The sequence below is a fragment of the Lycium barbarum genome, chromosome 1 (genome assembly GCF_019175385.1).
Source record: "Lycium barbarum isolate Lr01 chromosome 1, ASM1917538v2, whole genome shotgun sequence".
In the NCBI taxonomy this organism is placed as follows: domain Eukaryota; kingdom Viridiplantae; phylum Streptophyta; class Magnoliopsida; order Solanales; family Solanaceae; genus Lycium; species Lycium barbarum.
In genome coordinates, this window is record NC_083337.1 from 144,224,022 (window position 1) to 144,240,724 (window position 16,703).

A 16,703-nucleotide genomic window follows, 5' to 3' on the forward strand; every position below is an offset into this window, starting at 1 on the left:
TTTTTCAGCATAAAGAAATGTTGTCTAAAGAAAATTCCACAATTTGTTCCTTTTCCAAAAAATAGACGTAGATGCTTCCACCATTCACCATTGTTATCTTCTTCTTGTTTCTGATTTTTAATCTGGTGTCCAGTACCTATATTTGAAGTATAAAGTGTTCTTTTAAAAAGACCCTATTCTCAAAGCTTGATCGAGGATGAAAGGATACTTACCCACCACAATTTTTTGTGATCACCATTATCACAATTACAAAAAAAAATTATTTCAAAATTGATAATATTCAAGAAATTAGTACCATAGGCTACCCTAAGAAGTTATTGTTACAATGTTACAAACAAATTTCTGGGAAGAAGAAAGATTTTTCAAGCGTTTTGGTGGTGAAAGCTGAATTAAGTAATTAAAAGGATATTCAGTGCAGTTTTAAATTTTTAAATGATATGATTATTGACGAGCGCAAAACACAGTATAAATTAAGTGTTTCGCTAGTCAAAGATAATATAGTTTAAGATCGTCTCCACAGGGATTGATACAAATAATTACTCAAACGGAACCTTGCTCAGTATTATTCAGGAAATTAAAACTTGAGTTTGTTGTGATTATAAACCACGATTATCGACTACAACGAAACTAAAGACAATTGACAACGAAAGCAAATGTTACTATTAATATGAGAAGTAAGGGTAGTACACAAGATAGATCCGAGATTTTAGCAATTAGCTTCGATTCATTTTATCATTCTCCTCTAAATTTTATTGAGTCTCTCGAATTCAATAAGTAATTAGTTTATTCGAGAATCAAATAAACATCTTCCGATTATTTATATAGATTTAACAGATTAAACTAATATTGCAAGCCATGAGAATGTTCAAAAATCATGGATAGCAATAGATCTTTAGACAACTTCTCACGAATATCATCAGCTTATAACCCAAGATAAATTATTCAAGAGTCTCTTTCGATTACTCAATAAATCATTCAATTATGAGCTAAATCAGATTTATATGAAGATAATTCATAAAACACTTTCTCTAACGATTAAAGCATCCAAAAATAACTCAATAATCAAATAAAACTACTATCCATGAGTTCACATATTCAAGAAAAAAATTAAGGGTTTAGTCTCAAGAAAAATGTCTCTCGAATATTTTCCTCTTTGGTTCAACCAATAATTCAAGTAGCTCTTTCGATTACTTAGAAGAATCACCAATTAAAACTAAACAAAATAATGTAAAGATATTCACCAAACTAATCTTCACTCGATTAGATAAAATAATAAATAACTTTGCAATTAAATTCAAAATCATGTTAACAAATTCAAGCAATAAAACAAGAATCGAAACTAAAAATGTCAATCAATACATCATGTATGTAAAAACCCTATAAGAAAACTATTCCATAATAGAATAAAAGAACATAGAAGAAATAGAAGTAGAAAACATTACAACTGACGATTGATCCAAACTTCTATATTGAATCGAATCGTGATGGAAAATAATGAATTCGGCCATCAAATCCTCTTCTACGTGCCTTCAGTGCCTCCTAAGTCAAAAGTCCCTTAAAAAACGTGCTTTCATGTATTTATAGAACACACTGAAAGTGGCCGGACCGAAATACCCTTAAAAAATGGGAAAATAAAAAAAAGGCCGAAATTGGCCTACTGCGACGCGGGCCGCTACGCCCAGTGCGTCGCGGCAGGGGAAAACTTCTGCAATGTATTTTCAATTCGTTGGCTGCAATGTATTTCATGAAATGAGCAACATTGAAATTGTTGCTTCCATTTTATCTTGCTAGGCATTTGATTCCACGTAGACAAATATATTATTGCCCTTGAAATTATCCACTTCATCCAATCATTGCTTCATCATTTGTTTTCCACGTACATAACATCTCCAATTACCTCCTTTTCAGCAAATTCCTCCAATTTGCTTCTTCACATAGGAATTCTCATGTCCTTATTCTTTTTCGGCAGAATGGCCTGTGAGACCTTCATACTTGTCCAAATTTGACATCGCGGTGTCTGTACTTCACAGGTTTCATTCAGACCCTTTTAATTGTTAAAATATATTATTTTAAACCCCTCTGACCGTTGAATAAACCCATGTGGCAACTTGATGGTCGAGTTGGAGAAAATGAGTGTATTTCACGTGTTTAACGAGCGTGAAAGTAGGTAATTAGAGAAAATATAACTAAAAAATTAAAATTGCACCATAGTCCTTACCCAAACCCAAACCCATTTCTCAAATTGCAAATATTTATAGCTTTTAGGTATATATACGTCACTACTAAAAAACTATCAAAACTAGCGTCGGTTTTTTCAATGAAACTGACGGGTAACCGACCCATTACGGTCTGTCGGTTTTCATAGCGTCGCTTTTTGAAAACCGACGGACTGTGTCGCTTATGTGGTCTGTCGGTTTTTTATCCAATATTAAAAAAAATTAAAAAAAAACCGACGGACTGCGTCGATTTTTTTAATTTTTGATTTTTTTTAATTTAAATAGAAACAATATAAATTTTATAAAAAACCGATGCACTGTGTCGGTTTTCTGGAAATATTACAGAATTAAATTCCAGAAACCGACGGCCTGCGTCGGTTTTCCGAAAAAATTTCTTCATGCAATTGTTGCATTTTCTGCAGCCACACCTGCACAAAAACCAGTACCAAAAGCTGCTCAAAACCAGCATAAAAATGCTCCAAATCAATTCTAAAAGAGCTACAACACATAAAATCACCCCAAGTAACAATAAAACACATCAAACACATCAAATACGATCTAAATAGACCTTCAAAGTTCAAAAATATTTAAATGTCCAACCAAAAGTACCATTAACTAGTTCTACATAGTTTTAACATAAGTCCATTATGAAATCCAAACTACTACAACTGATCATCCGGTGTTCGGGCTACGTAATCACCGTCATCATCATCTGCATCATCATCTTCTGGGTCCGAAGGGGGGGGGGGGGGGGGGGGGGGGGGGGGGGGAAGAAGGGGGCACACCAAATGTTCCACATGCAATGTGGCTTTTAACAAGTGCCTTGAGCGATTCTAGGTTCGCTTTCATGAAGTTGCTTTCCTCAACTCTTTTTGCCACAGTCTCAGCTAATTTCCGATTAAGTTCAGCGATTTGCTGCGCCATAGCTGCGACCTGAACACTATCAACTCCCTCGGCTTGTCGAGAAGACCCTTCACCTCGCAATCCTGACCGACGGCGACTTAAGTTGTTCCTTGGGCCTAGACCGTATGCTCTACCCTTTTGTACTCCCCCAACTGCTCTACAACAAAAATCTACCTCTAATTCTGGTGGAGGACGGCTCGGGTGGTCAGGTTGAGTTTGGCTGCACTGGTCCACATCTTGCATAAATTACATCTGTTTATTAAAAAATGAAACTTAGCATATAACGAATATATCATAATTAGACTTATATATAATTACTTAAATAATAAAATTATCACTTACATAGGAATCACGAGCCCTGTCCTCAACCCATACGATCGGATCCGACTCCTGTTTCTTCTTTTTTTGTATGGGTCTTTAGGAATAGTTGATCCTAAGTCGGCATCTGTCCCTAGCCTTTTTTCTGCAAAATAAAAATAAAAATTAAGGATAGAATTAATAACTTAATAATGGCATATTGATCGTCGGTAACTTTAAAAGTATAAAACTACTTACCATTGTCCTTGCCACGTGCCCTTGACTTCTTGTGTTGACACGTAATTTTGGCTCGCTATGCTTAAAATTAACGTTTTGGGGGGCCCTGATTCGTTAAAGAGCACGAAATACCATTTTTTACACATTTTTACATTTTTTGACAATTTATTGATGATTATCCTTATTTTAGAAATTTTATCAATTTATTGTCATTTTTAAGAATCATTATTTTTGCACATGTACAGCGTAATACTACCATTTTGTGCAATTAATAAATTGTCTCTTTATTTTATAGCAGTACAGTTTTATATCTTATACATTAATATTTATATCTTATACTTACATTATTATTTATACATGTATTAATTAACTATATTTTAGTGCAGTCCGTTAGTGTAGAGAAAATCGGAGCAATTAATTTTTAAACGCAGAGCAAAAATTCAATCAAGTCAAGGTCTCGTCACCTTTTAAAAATTTGACATTTGAGGTGATAGGTTGGCTTCTTGATCCATTGGTTAATGCATTTTTAAACATGGGTTAAAAGGGGTAAGCGGACAAAGGGGGAGTTCTTTTATTTTTTGGACAAAAGAGGGTGTTAATTTACATTATAAGAAAAGGGAGGAGTTAATTTAATTTTCATCGTCTACACATCTTCTACACACACACAACTGTCACGTCCTTAGTCTTCAACTAAGCGCACGTGCGGCACTTGACAACTCGCTCACGTTCTTGCACAACTTGCTCACGATCTTGCTATGCCAAGTCAGCCTAGATTACTACACTCAAGATCGCTAAGGGAATAGTAATTGAGAAATACCAGAGAAATTTGCTAGCAGGAAGCTTTTTATTATAGAAGATTTGATTAATTTTGCTTCATGATTTACAAATGAATGACCCTCCTATTTATACTACTCACCTAGGGTCTAGTATGTAAATAATAATTATTATACAAGTCCCTACATATTTACAAATAAGCCCCTATTCTATAAATCTCTACACAACTAGATTATTCTAAGGACTTTTCATGCAATTCCATAAGGTTCTAAGGTCTTCCATGAGAAATCTCCATATTTCTCTAGAACCTTCTCACATAATCTAGCCTCCTCTCCATGTAAGCATCCACATAAGCTTCCTACATGGCAAAAATAGTTCCACGTGGCGCCTAGGTGGCATGATGATGTAGCGGGTCATCACACTCTCCCCAACCTGATGTTGCGACAACCACGGCGCACTGCTGCTGCTTAAATTCTTGACTCTTGTTTTTAAATTGCCACAAGTCTTCGTACGTTCACATGTGACCTCTTCCGGTGATTGACCTTTCCAATGCACGAGAAAAATGGCAGTGGCTTCTTGCCCTTGTTTTCGCCTGGCCTGGTAGTCAATGATAGCTTCAATCTCCCTATCGTGTGAGGCGGTGTCGGTAATCGGTGCATGACTTGACCCTTTTCCGGTTCATGCTCCAACTCAATCTTGTGATCCTGCTCACGCCTAAGAGGCAAGCGTTTAGGTAGCTCTTTGGAAATACCATTTTTGTTTTCTTCGAGCAAATTATCTTCCTCCAAACTTGTAATGGTTGCCATGAATGTTGACTCCTCTTTCTTGAGCCCCTTGACAAGCTGCATAGCTTAAAGTTGTGCATGGCCCTGTCCATGCGACATATTCACTGTAGGCACCATGCAAGCGCCTTCTCGCTCCATGACCAAGAGACGTTGGAGGTAGGGACCAATCATCGCGTGGCAATGTGTAACGAATTCTTGCCCTAAAACAATGTCAAAAATATCCATAGTAGTGGCGGTGAAATTTGTCATACCTTTCCAATCACCCAATTTGACACTAATGCCATTAGCTACACCACGAGCATTTTCTGGCTTAGCATTCACGGTCTTGACGAGGGTGTTAATTGGAGTAAGCTTCAACTCTAGTCTCTTCGCTGCAGCCTCGGTCACAAAATTGTGAGTCGCCCTAGTGTCCCAGTGCACGAGCGGGCTTGTTATTGATGGTGAGATCCACGTACTGGTTTTTATTATTATTGGTTTGACTATCTTGCTTCGCGACAGCGCCACATAGTCTAATCGTCCCCAACTGTGCGATTCCCGTACTCTGTGTTTGCATCTGATCATTTCTTTCATGCACCATAGCTCTAAGGCTCTTCAGGTCAAGGCAATTTTTGAAGTTGTTCGGCCTTCCGCATAAGTAGCATCCCTTCTTCTCATTCTGTGCCTTTTTTTCGGCATAGCCCTGACGACCACTTGACTTCTTGCCGTCGAACCTGTTCTCATTTTGAGTCTTAGAGTATTGTTGATGCGACTCCTTGCTCTCGCCACGGTCTCCCCCACCTTTGGCATCGCTACCCCTTGACTCATTGCCTTGGCCTTTGTCGTGCTTGTCATGCTTGAAGTCCATCAAAGACTCGGCCTCCACTATGGTCTGGTCTATGTCTGCGACTCGAAAGCGTTGCAACTCCTGCTTAGCCCAATTTTGCAACCCGTCAATAAAGTGAAACAATAAGTCACCATTAGTGAGGTTAGGAATTTGAAGCGTAAGGGTGGTGAACTCCTTAACATAGTCTCGTATGCTCCCTATTTGCTTCAACTCCCTAAGTTTGTGCCTTGCCTCGTACAAGACATTATTTGGATAGAACTGTCGCTTGAACTCATTCTTGAACTGATCCCACGTGTTGATTGTGCATAGACCTCTGTCAGTATCAGCGACCTTTCTTCTCCACCATAGCATGGCAGTCTCTGTTAGGTACAACACAGCGGTATTGATCTTGGCCTCATCATCCCTTACTTTGCCATGCTTGAAATAGTTCTCCAAGTGCCAAAGAAAGTTCTCCACCTCTTGTGCATCACGAACCCCTTTGAACACTGGTGGCTTAGAAGCCTCGATCTTAGCCTTCCTCATCACGACAACATTGTTGGATGCCTCGATCACACCAACGTTGACCTGCTCTTCGAGTGCCACTATCTTTGCCTTCATGGCATCGATAGTACTCAACGCCTCCATGAGTCTGCACTCTAAGGCAGTGATGGTTTGCTTTACCTCAATCTCAGCCTGCATGTGCCCTTCCAAGTCATTTCGGATGCTTTCAATCTCTTCAAGAGTATGCCCCTCAAGAACGCTAAGAGTGCCCTCCACCTTGCCCAAACGTTGGCCAAATGTGTTGATGGAGTCCATCTCCACGTTAACCTTCATAACCCACTCTTTACCGAGCGAGACGTCCTCGGATAAGACCTCCACGTCATCCTCGCTCGCCTCAGTGGTAGATGGTTCTTGGGATGTAAACCCTTCATTTGGCACAACCTCTGGCGGCACCTCCCGGCTCTTGTTGGCGTCATTCCTCTTTTTGTTATGGCCCTTCTTGCCAGCAGCATCCTGGGTGACGTTGGCTTGGGTTTTAGCAGCGTTGATTTCTCCGTCGTTTGCCATTCCCTCAGTCATAACCTTCACTCTGATACCACGTTGTCACGTCCTTAGTCTTCAACTAAGCGCACGTGCGGCACTTGACAACTCGCTCACGTTCTTGCACAACTTGCTCACGATCTTGCTATGTCAAGTCAGCCTAGATTACTACACTCAAGATCGCTAAGGGAATAGTAATTGAGAAAGACCAGAGAAATTTGCTAGAAGAAGCTTTTTATTATAGAAGACTTGATTAATTTTGCTTCATGATTTACAAATGAATGACCCTCCTATTTATACTACTCACCTAGGGTCTAGTATGTAAATAATAATTATTATACAAGTCCCTACATATTTACAAATAAGCCCCTATTCTAGAAATCTCTACACAACTAGATTATTCTAAGGACTTTCCATGCAATTCCATAAGGTTCTAAGGTCTTCCATGAGAAATCTCCATATTTCTCTAGAACCTTCTCACATAAGCTAGCCTTCTCTCCATGTAAGCATCCACATAAGCTTCCTACATGGCAAAAATAGTTCCACGTGGCGCCTAGGTGGCATGATGATGTGGCGGGTCATCACACAACACACTCAAATTTCAGATTTTTCCCCTCTTCCTCCTAAGAAAAACCCCTAAACATCTTCTTCCTTCTTCTTATTCACCAAAAGAGCCGCCAACTACCCCCGACGATCCACCGCCGGGCTCCACCCACCACTTCACACTACCTCACATATATTCTTTCCTCGCTCTTCACTCTCCATATTTTTCTCTTCATAGGAAGACTAGCAAGGCTAGCATCGTCCTCTTCTCTTTATATTTTTTCCTCTCTTCTTTTTTCATACACTGTCTTTATATTTTTTATATACATTGTCTTTAAATTTATTATATGCATTGTCTTTATTTTTTATATATATATACATTACATACATTACATACATTGTCTTTATATTTATTGATGCATTTGTGTTTGAATTCATTCATACATTTGTATTTATTCATACATTGTCTTTACATCACTCATGCATTTGTCTTTACATCACTCATGCATTTGTCTCTAGATTTATTCATGTATTGTCTTTACATTTATTCATGCATTTTGTTTATATTGTCTCTACATTTTCATCATATATTTTCTCTACATTTTTTCTTTACATTTTCCTTACACCTTTCTTCCACTTTAACCCACATTTTTTCCTTTACATAATTTTACATCTCTATATTATTTTATATATTTTATACCATACATTATATATATATATATATATATATATACATGTACATACTTTACCTAACTGCTAAGTGAAGAAAGGAGAATTTTTTCATTAAAGAGAATGCACTTTATTGTCTCTACATTATCCTTATATTTTTCATACATTATCTTTATATTTTTGTTATGTTGTCTCTACAATTTTTATTTTATTTTTTATGCATGTATACATTTTCAAGCATTTTCTTTTACATTTTTTGTACCATCACACTACATGCCTATTTTATTTTTCTCTACACATTTTGCTCTTTACATTTTCTCTACATCATATTTACATTTACATATATTTTCATTTTTATATTAATATATTTTCTTTATATACATCATTTACATATACACTTTTACACTACATCCTAAGGCCAAATCAAGTTTCACCCTCACTTTTGTCAAATATTCTTTTTAAGACTTTATGTCAAATCACCTTTTTAAGACTTTTATGTCACATCCTTTACTTCTTGACTTTTCAAATTATTTTAACCAATACATTTTTCTTTCATCTTGCAATTTATTACAAATATTACACTTTTGGCCAATGAAGAAATTTCCGTCGATTTCCAAGGCCTCCCATGTGCAAAAGACGGGTTTTTATTTTATGCTTATTCATTATTCCTTTAATTCATTCGATAGTTATTTATTCTCTTACTAACACTTTTACTAAATGTTTATACAGGTACACGGAGACACATCCCGAAGATGACACTCGGAAGGAACTCGAAGACTTCATCGAATCCTTGTTTGTATTTACTTTCGCGTGTTATTTAAAATTGTATGAAACATAAATTTGGAGTAGTAAAAACTTCACTTTAATATTGGGCGGAGATATTTAATTACTTGTCGCTTACATGTTTAATTTAAAATTTGTCATTCACTTTAGGCAAGACTTAGGCCATCAATACTTTCATAAATAGATTAAATTGACTTGGTACAAATAATTCGTTAATTAAATTCACACTTTTGGCGTTTAGGCAAAAAAAAAAAAAAATACTAGTACATCCTTTATTTTATATTCTTTACACACTTTTAATACAATGTACATTTTATATTATTTCGTGTACATATTTTAGTTAAGTTAATTGACGCTAGGTAAATATTTAGTAGTCCATTTATAAATCTTTTATTCTTTAAAGGCATTACACATTTTCATTCTTTTTTTTTATCCGCAATTCGTTATACTTATTTTTTACAAATACTTTTTTGACAATTCTTTTGTTCCTTACTCTTTTGATAGGATATTCATTAAACAAACACTTTTTTATGAAACGGTAGAAACAAGTCAAATCGACTTCACTTTTTTTCTGAATTCTTTTGTTATATAAGATCTCTACACCAATGAATATTTTTAGAAACCTTTTTACATTCTTTATGCACTGATATATCTAGTTATACAATTTTTTTATATATTTTTTTTATTTGATATACACTCTTTTATATTTGAAATATATTCTTTATATGTTTCATATACTTACATTCTTTTATATACACAAACACACATTTTTTATATACTTGATATACCTATTTTACATATTCTCATATTTTTTATACATCTTTTATATAGTTATATACATTCATTACACTAATAGATATACACTCTTTATACCAACAGATACACTTTTATACTTACGAGGTACATTTTCCTTACACTCCTTTGTACATTCCTATCGATATACATTCTTTATAAAATACTTTACACTTGATATACATACATTTTTATACACTGCATATACTTAGCATATTATCACCTAATGTAGTTTTTTCATGAAATCACAACATTTTGAAAACAAGTAATAATAATGATAAACAGATAGATAATCCCCCTCTAGTGTTCAGTTAAACTAAGTTTAAGGACTGTTTTCGGACAGACTCTGAGGGATGCTTAATACCTTCCCCTCGGGGTAAATAAAACTCTTATCTAGAATCTCATATGTTTCGTGGACTAAAAATGGAGTACACACACAAATACATATAGGTTTCCTATTTTTCCTTAAAAATAAGGTGGCGACTCTAACTCTTTTATACCAGTTAGAAGAATCGGGAAGTTGCAAACTATCTTGGACCCGTTCAGATAAGATATAAGAAGAGGTGCCGATTGAAGGCAGAATTTTGAGGTGGACAGAGTTTTCTCGAAGCTTCTTGTTCATATCTCTCATCAAAAGGTGCTATTCGATAATGATGTGTCATTCATGTCAGCGCGGTTGAAGATTGAGGGGTCTGGATGAAAGTCCATGAAGTACAGATACCGGGATGTCAAATGTGGACAAGTAAGAGGGTCTTCCAGGCCATTTCGCTTCTTTTTCTTCATTATCTTTTCCTCTTTTGTAAGTTCAACACTTGGGAACAAGTCCTCCACAAAAAAACACACATAATAAGTATAAAATACTACATTATAGATCAAAACATGATTAAAATGTAGCCAATTAAGATGTGAAATATAGCTAAAAATTCGTGTTTTTGGTCTATCATCAATCATACATTTTAACATGGCATTCAAGCAAATATAAGTTTTGAGTTAGAATTCACGTCAGCTATAATAAAAATGAAATTTTGCATCTGAGGCTCATAAAAAAGAACCAAATACTCACGTAAGAGGGTTTCTTAATTAAAGACATAATAAATAATACCCAAGTACTAAACTAGATACTTAGACATGAATTTGTTTTAGTTAAGACGGTCAGACCTCTATACGAATGCATCCTTATTAACAACATTTTACTATAAAAGCCGATATTTTTCAGAATTAATTTTTTATGTTATATTTTATCTCTCTATAACAATATCTTACGTAAAACAACAACAACTATCTTTATAAAACAATACCTCATTTTAATACTACCCCACCACTATCTTTTTTCTTTTTGGCTAATAGAACAACTTCTTTTTATGGAAATAAAATCTCTAAAATTACCAATAATAAATCTTGATTTAAAAACTTTAATATACCACTTATGATAAAAAAAAAATATTATGTAACTACAAACTTCCACCATTAATAAATTTCATTCCCTTAATAATCTTGTATAAAATGGCTAGTGACGAAGTGCTAACATTTTAATTAGCATAATGTGTTGGCTCTTTTTTTCAGGGTGGCTCTACCGCTACTTAATAAACAATTAGTAGAAATATGAACCAGAGAGCATTTTATTTTATTTGCTTTTTGGTTCAGCGTATTTATTAGCTGTGAAGATGGGTTTATTTGGTGAGTATGTGTAGTTTTGCCTTTATGTTAGTTTTCGACGTTAATCGTGGATGAGTGATTTGTCTTCCTATATGATTTTGGATAATTTTTTTTTTTATGAGCTATCTTTTAAAATTGAATTAGTCGAAAGTTAATTTTTTTGCCATTTATTTCCCGTCCCTCTCTTGCACCATCAGCAACTCCTCCTTGGATAGGTTGACACATTCTCTAATATCAACCACAAATGAATTCCCCAACTGAAAACTAAACACGTGCTTCTTTAACTTTCCCATTTTGTCACCTTTTCCACATGTTTCTTCCCGACACTTGCACCAAAAATACACACATCACGTCATAAGCTCTTCAACCTACCCTATTGTATTTGCCATTATTTTTTTTACCTTCTTTAAAGGTTGTCCTCTGTGTTTGCCGCTTTTTTTTTTTTTTAACTTCTAAGAGGTTGAGTTCGGAATCAAAATGCCCCAAAAAAATCACTTTGAACCAAAATACCCCAACAAAAAAAATGTTACAAAACTATCTTTAGCGCAGTAATTTACTGCGCTAAAGCAGTTCACAGAGACGGAGCCGTTAACTGCTTTAGCGCAGTATTTTACTACGTTATAGTAGTTAAATTTTGTTTTCCTATAACGCAGTAAAATACTGCGTTATAGAAACAGTACCAAAAAAAAAAAAATTGGCAAACTTTTTTTTTTGGCAACACTTAGTGTAGTGTGTTTTTTCATACTTTGACCAACGATTAGTCGTTTGTCAAGACTTCGAAACGTCAATATTTTATATAAAACCTAATATTTTTTTCTGCGTACAATAATGTAAGCTCAATACATCAAAGATACGTAAACGTTCGGATCGTCATTTTAGGGGTTGGAAAGATGACCGAAGTAAGTTTTGTTTGTAAACTTTAGGTTTAAGTGTTCTATATACATAGACGTCCATTTCTGTTTGAAGACTTGTTATCATTAGCTTAAATTTTTTTTTTAGGGTTTAGATTTAAGTGTGTTATTTCGAATATACACGGTTTTTTGCGCTCGGACGTCTGATTTACGCGATTTTTTTTTTTGCAACATATTCGAAAGAAAGTTATGCATTAAAAAATAACACACTTAAGGAACTTAGTGTTTTTTTCCATAAAAAGATCGCAACATCTTATTTTAATAAATCTTTTCTTTGCAGCGCTTAGTGTTTTTTTCATACTTTGACCAACGATTAGTCGTGTGTCAAGACTCCGAAACGTCAATATTTTATATAGAACCTGATATTTTTTTTCTGCGTACAATAATGTAGGCTCAATACATCAAGGATACGTAAACGTTCGGATCGTCGTTTTAGGGGTTAAAAAGGTACCCGAAGTAAGTTTTGTTTAAGGTTTAAGTGTTTTATTTTTTAAGGTTTTGATTTAAGCGTGTTATTTTTTAATCAAGACATAACTTTATTTTGAATATAAATATAATTCTAAAAAATATAGGGAGAAAAATTAGTTATAAAGTGATCAAACTTTAGATGGTCATAACTTTGCGCTCGGACGTCCGATTTACGCGTTTTTTTTTAACTTGCGTATTTTTTCGAGATCTATGCGGACTGCCGCAAAGCGGTTTGGCCGAGCAGATTTTAAAAAAAACACCTTTTATCCCATTCAATTTCAATTTTCCCCCCAAATTGGCCTGAAATTTTCAGTTTTATTTACTTATAAGATGATGATACACAATAGATTTCAACGTAAAAATCCCGGGGTAATGTAGCTGTGAATGTCAATTTCACTTCTGCGGTTTCAATTTTTGAAAATAAAGCTGACTAATTTTCTCGACATATAAAGTTGACTAAAATAACCTTACAGTCAAACACTAAGTTTTTTCAAACAAAACTTACTTCGGGCACCGTTTCAACCCCTAAAATGACGATCCGAACGTATACGTATCCTTGATGTACTGAGCCTACATTATTGTACGCAGAAAAAAATATCAGGTTCTATATAAAATATTGACGTTTCGGAGTCTTGACACACGACTTATCGTTGGTCAAAGTATGAAAAAACACACTAAGTGTTGCAAAAAAAAAAAAATTGCAATTTTTTTATTTTAGTGCTCGCTATTTTACTGCGCTATACAACCAAACAAAAGAAAATATTCTTTAGCGTAGTAAAATACTGCGCTAAAGCAGTTAAAAACCTTTTGGTAACAGCTTTATTTTCAATAAATCTAAACCCTAAAAATAAAAAACCTTAAGCTAATGACAACAAGTCTTCAAACAAAAATGAACGTCTATGTATATAACACTTAAACCTAAAGTTTACAAATAAAACATATTTTGGGCACCTTTTCAACCCCTAAAATGACGATCCGAACGTTTATGTATCCTTGATGTATTGAGCCTACATTATTGTACGCAGAAAAAAATATCATGTTTTATATAAAATATTGACGTTTCGGAGTCTTGACACACAACTAATCATTGATCAAAGTATGGAAAAAACACACTAAGTGTTGCAAAAAATAAAGTTGGCCAATTTTTTTTTTAACTGCTCCTATAACGCAATAAAATACTGCGCTAAAGCAATTAACGGCTCCGTCTCCGTGAACTGCTTTAGCGCAGTAAATTACTGCGATAAAGGTAGTTTTGTAACATTTTTTTTGTTGGGATATTTTGGTTCAAAGTGATTATTTTAGGGGTATTTTGGTTCCGGACTCTTATTGCACGTACCATCAGCAGTTCGATAGGTAAACTCTTGTGTGTCATATTTCTTGCCATTAACTTTTCCTACATGTAATAAGTTGTTTCGCTGGTGCAAGTGTCTTCTCATCCCTAAGTAAGCAGCCCCGAGTAACACGGGTAATCTATGCCATAGATCAAACTTGTCCACAAGATGTACCACCTGATATATAAAAACGAATGAGCATTAGCTAAAGCAACATCACATGTGCACGGTTAAAAGAGGGGAACAGAGGACACTAACATAGAACAAAATTGTGTCGAACAGAGACATCTTTGCAACAACATGTTGGAGTTGAGGATGAACGAAGGCTGGAAGAGAAATTGAGAATGCCATGAGAGTTTTCTAGCAGCTGAGCTGTCAGAGAAAAACCTAAAGGATTCAAAAGATGTGTTATGAAGATTGAGAGGGAAGGTGCACAGTATTTAAAAATGTTGAACCTGTGCAAATTTGTTCTGTTTCATGTCATTCAATTTGCTCCTACAGTAGGTCCAATCAAGATTGAAGCAGTCAACTGTCTTTAATTAATATTTTATATTATATAAGTATACAAGTGTCCAATAGCTTATGTGGAACATATTTAGTTCATGAATTAATGAGGATTAGCAGTAAACATCCAAAAAGACCTTTCTTTTGAATGATAGAATAAGCTAGAACATAATTACTCCTACATCGGAAACATTCTTTTCGTTTCATATTCAGAGTAGTTAACTACCCATAAAAGATGATCTTAAAGCAAACATCTACTCAAAACATCACCCTCTTATGCTGCTTCCATTTCCCGTAACCCCTCAAAGTCGGACCTCGTGTACAAGTTATGTGTTCATCCAAACTCAGTTATTTTGGCTCAGTAATTTTGAAAAGTCCGCTAAAAAAAATATTTATACATAAAGTTCAAATTCTAAATCTGTCTATGGCCTCCACCATTCCCCTTCCTAAACAAAATGGTAACAGTTACAACAAATCAAACTCCTTTAGAAGAAGAAAACACTACGAGTGATGCAAGTAGTCCGAAATAAATGGAGAGAATCATGAGGTCTCAGGTTAAATCCCAATATAAGAAAAAAACATATTAGGTGATTTCTTATCCTCTGTCAAGCCTCGATGGGTCAAGTTATCCAATATTTGTGCTTGTGAAAGGTAGCAGGTGCTAGTAAGCTAGCCCGAACAACACCATGTACCAACAAAAAAAAAGTTGTTGGTAATAAATAGCATAGAAAATTACCTCCAAAAGATGCAGTTGAAGACTAAGCAAAGCCAGCATCACTTCCTACGTCTGCCCACATGCCCACATGATGCCAATAACAAAACAAGAAATTCCCAGGCCTAATTGGTGCTAAATTATGCGTGAAATCAATGATCTTTACTAATTACTCATCCTCGTACAAAGTTCACTTAATAAAACGTGTAATTCTACAACAGTTACTTGCAAGGGCGAATTTAGAGGATGACGAGGGTGTTCAAAACACAACAACAACAACAACAACATACCCAGTGAAATCCCACAATGTGAGGTCTGGGGAGTGTAAAGTGTATGCAGACCTTACCCCTATCTCGGAAGATAAGGACGATGTTTCCGAGAGACTCTCAGCTCAAGAGAAAACATGATGAGAAAAGGTCAGATAAGCACAAGCAGTTCGAAGCAATATGAAAATGAAACTAACGAAAGCGAAAAAGTTATGATAAAGGAGTCTGGGCAAAAGAAGCAGTAGTTATCACAGATAAATAAGATAATCGAAGTACAAGAAACAACATATAGTAGCAAGAATCAAAGGACAATAGACTATAGATCAAAATTGCGACTACTTGTACGAAGGGATTGTCACACCCCTTTTTTTTGCGCCCCACGCGTAGAACGCGCAAGTTTTATTATTAAAGGGTTTTTCCATTTGAAGTGACGGTTTTGAAAAGGGATTATCTTATTTACAGAGTCGCCACTTGGAATTGAGTTTTGGTGTTCCAAGCCACCTTATGAATCCCTAATCAAAAGGAAATGACTCTTTTATTATGGTCCGCGAAAACAGAAGACCGGGTAAGGAATTCTATTGATCAGGGAGAAGGTGTTAGGCATTCCCCGAGTCCCGTGGTTCTAGCACGGTCGCTTTATCGACTTATACATAGCTTAAATCATTTTTGGATATATTGCGTTACATGCCTTGATTTGCTCGTACCTTTTATTGTTGAATTTTTTATTGGTCTTAACTTGGATGCGTAACCGCATTCCGGATCTTTTAAGCATCTCAAAATAAGATGCATAACTGCATTCTTACTTGAAACAAAATTAATTATTATAACAAGTTTGGCCAAGGTACGTAACCGCATCCTTGAGTTACAAAAGAAAACGTCTCGAAATAAGATGCGTAACCGCATTCTTAATCGAAACAAACGTTGAAACGTGCCTAAAGCTCATCTAGCATTAAAGACAATTATTTGTCTCTAAAATCCGAGACTTATTATTATTTGGTTATTATTTTTTTTCT

The 16,703-nt window shown here is 35.2% G+C and overlaps 1 long non-coding RNA gene across 1 annotated transcript; it reads right to left on the reverse strand.

Annotated features, from left to right (window-relative positions):
* Positions 1-13,630: 13,630 nt before the first annotated feature.
* LOC132641587 (uncharacterized) lies at positions 13,631-15,771 on the reverse strand. Its single transcript, XR_009582899.1, has 3 exons — positions 15,449-15,771; positions 14,467-14,580; positions 13,631-14,385 (listed from the first exon to the last, which is right to left on the reverse strand). It is a non-coding gene; the product is annotated as an uncharacterized LOC132641587 (long non-coding RNA).
* Between the last annotated feature and the right edge of the window lie 932 nt (positions 15,772-16,703).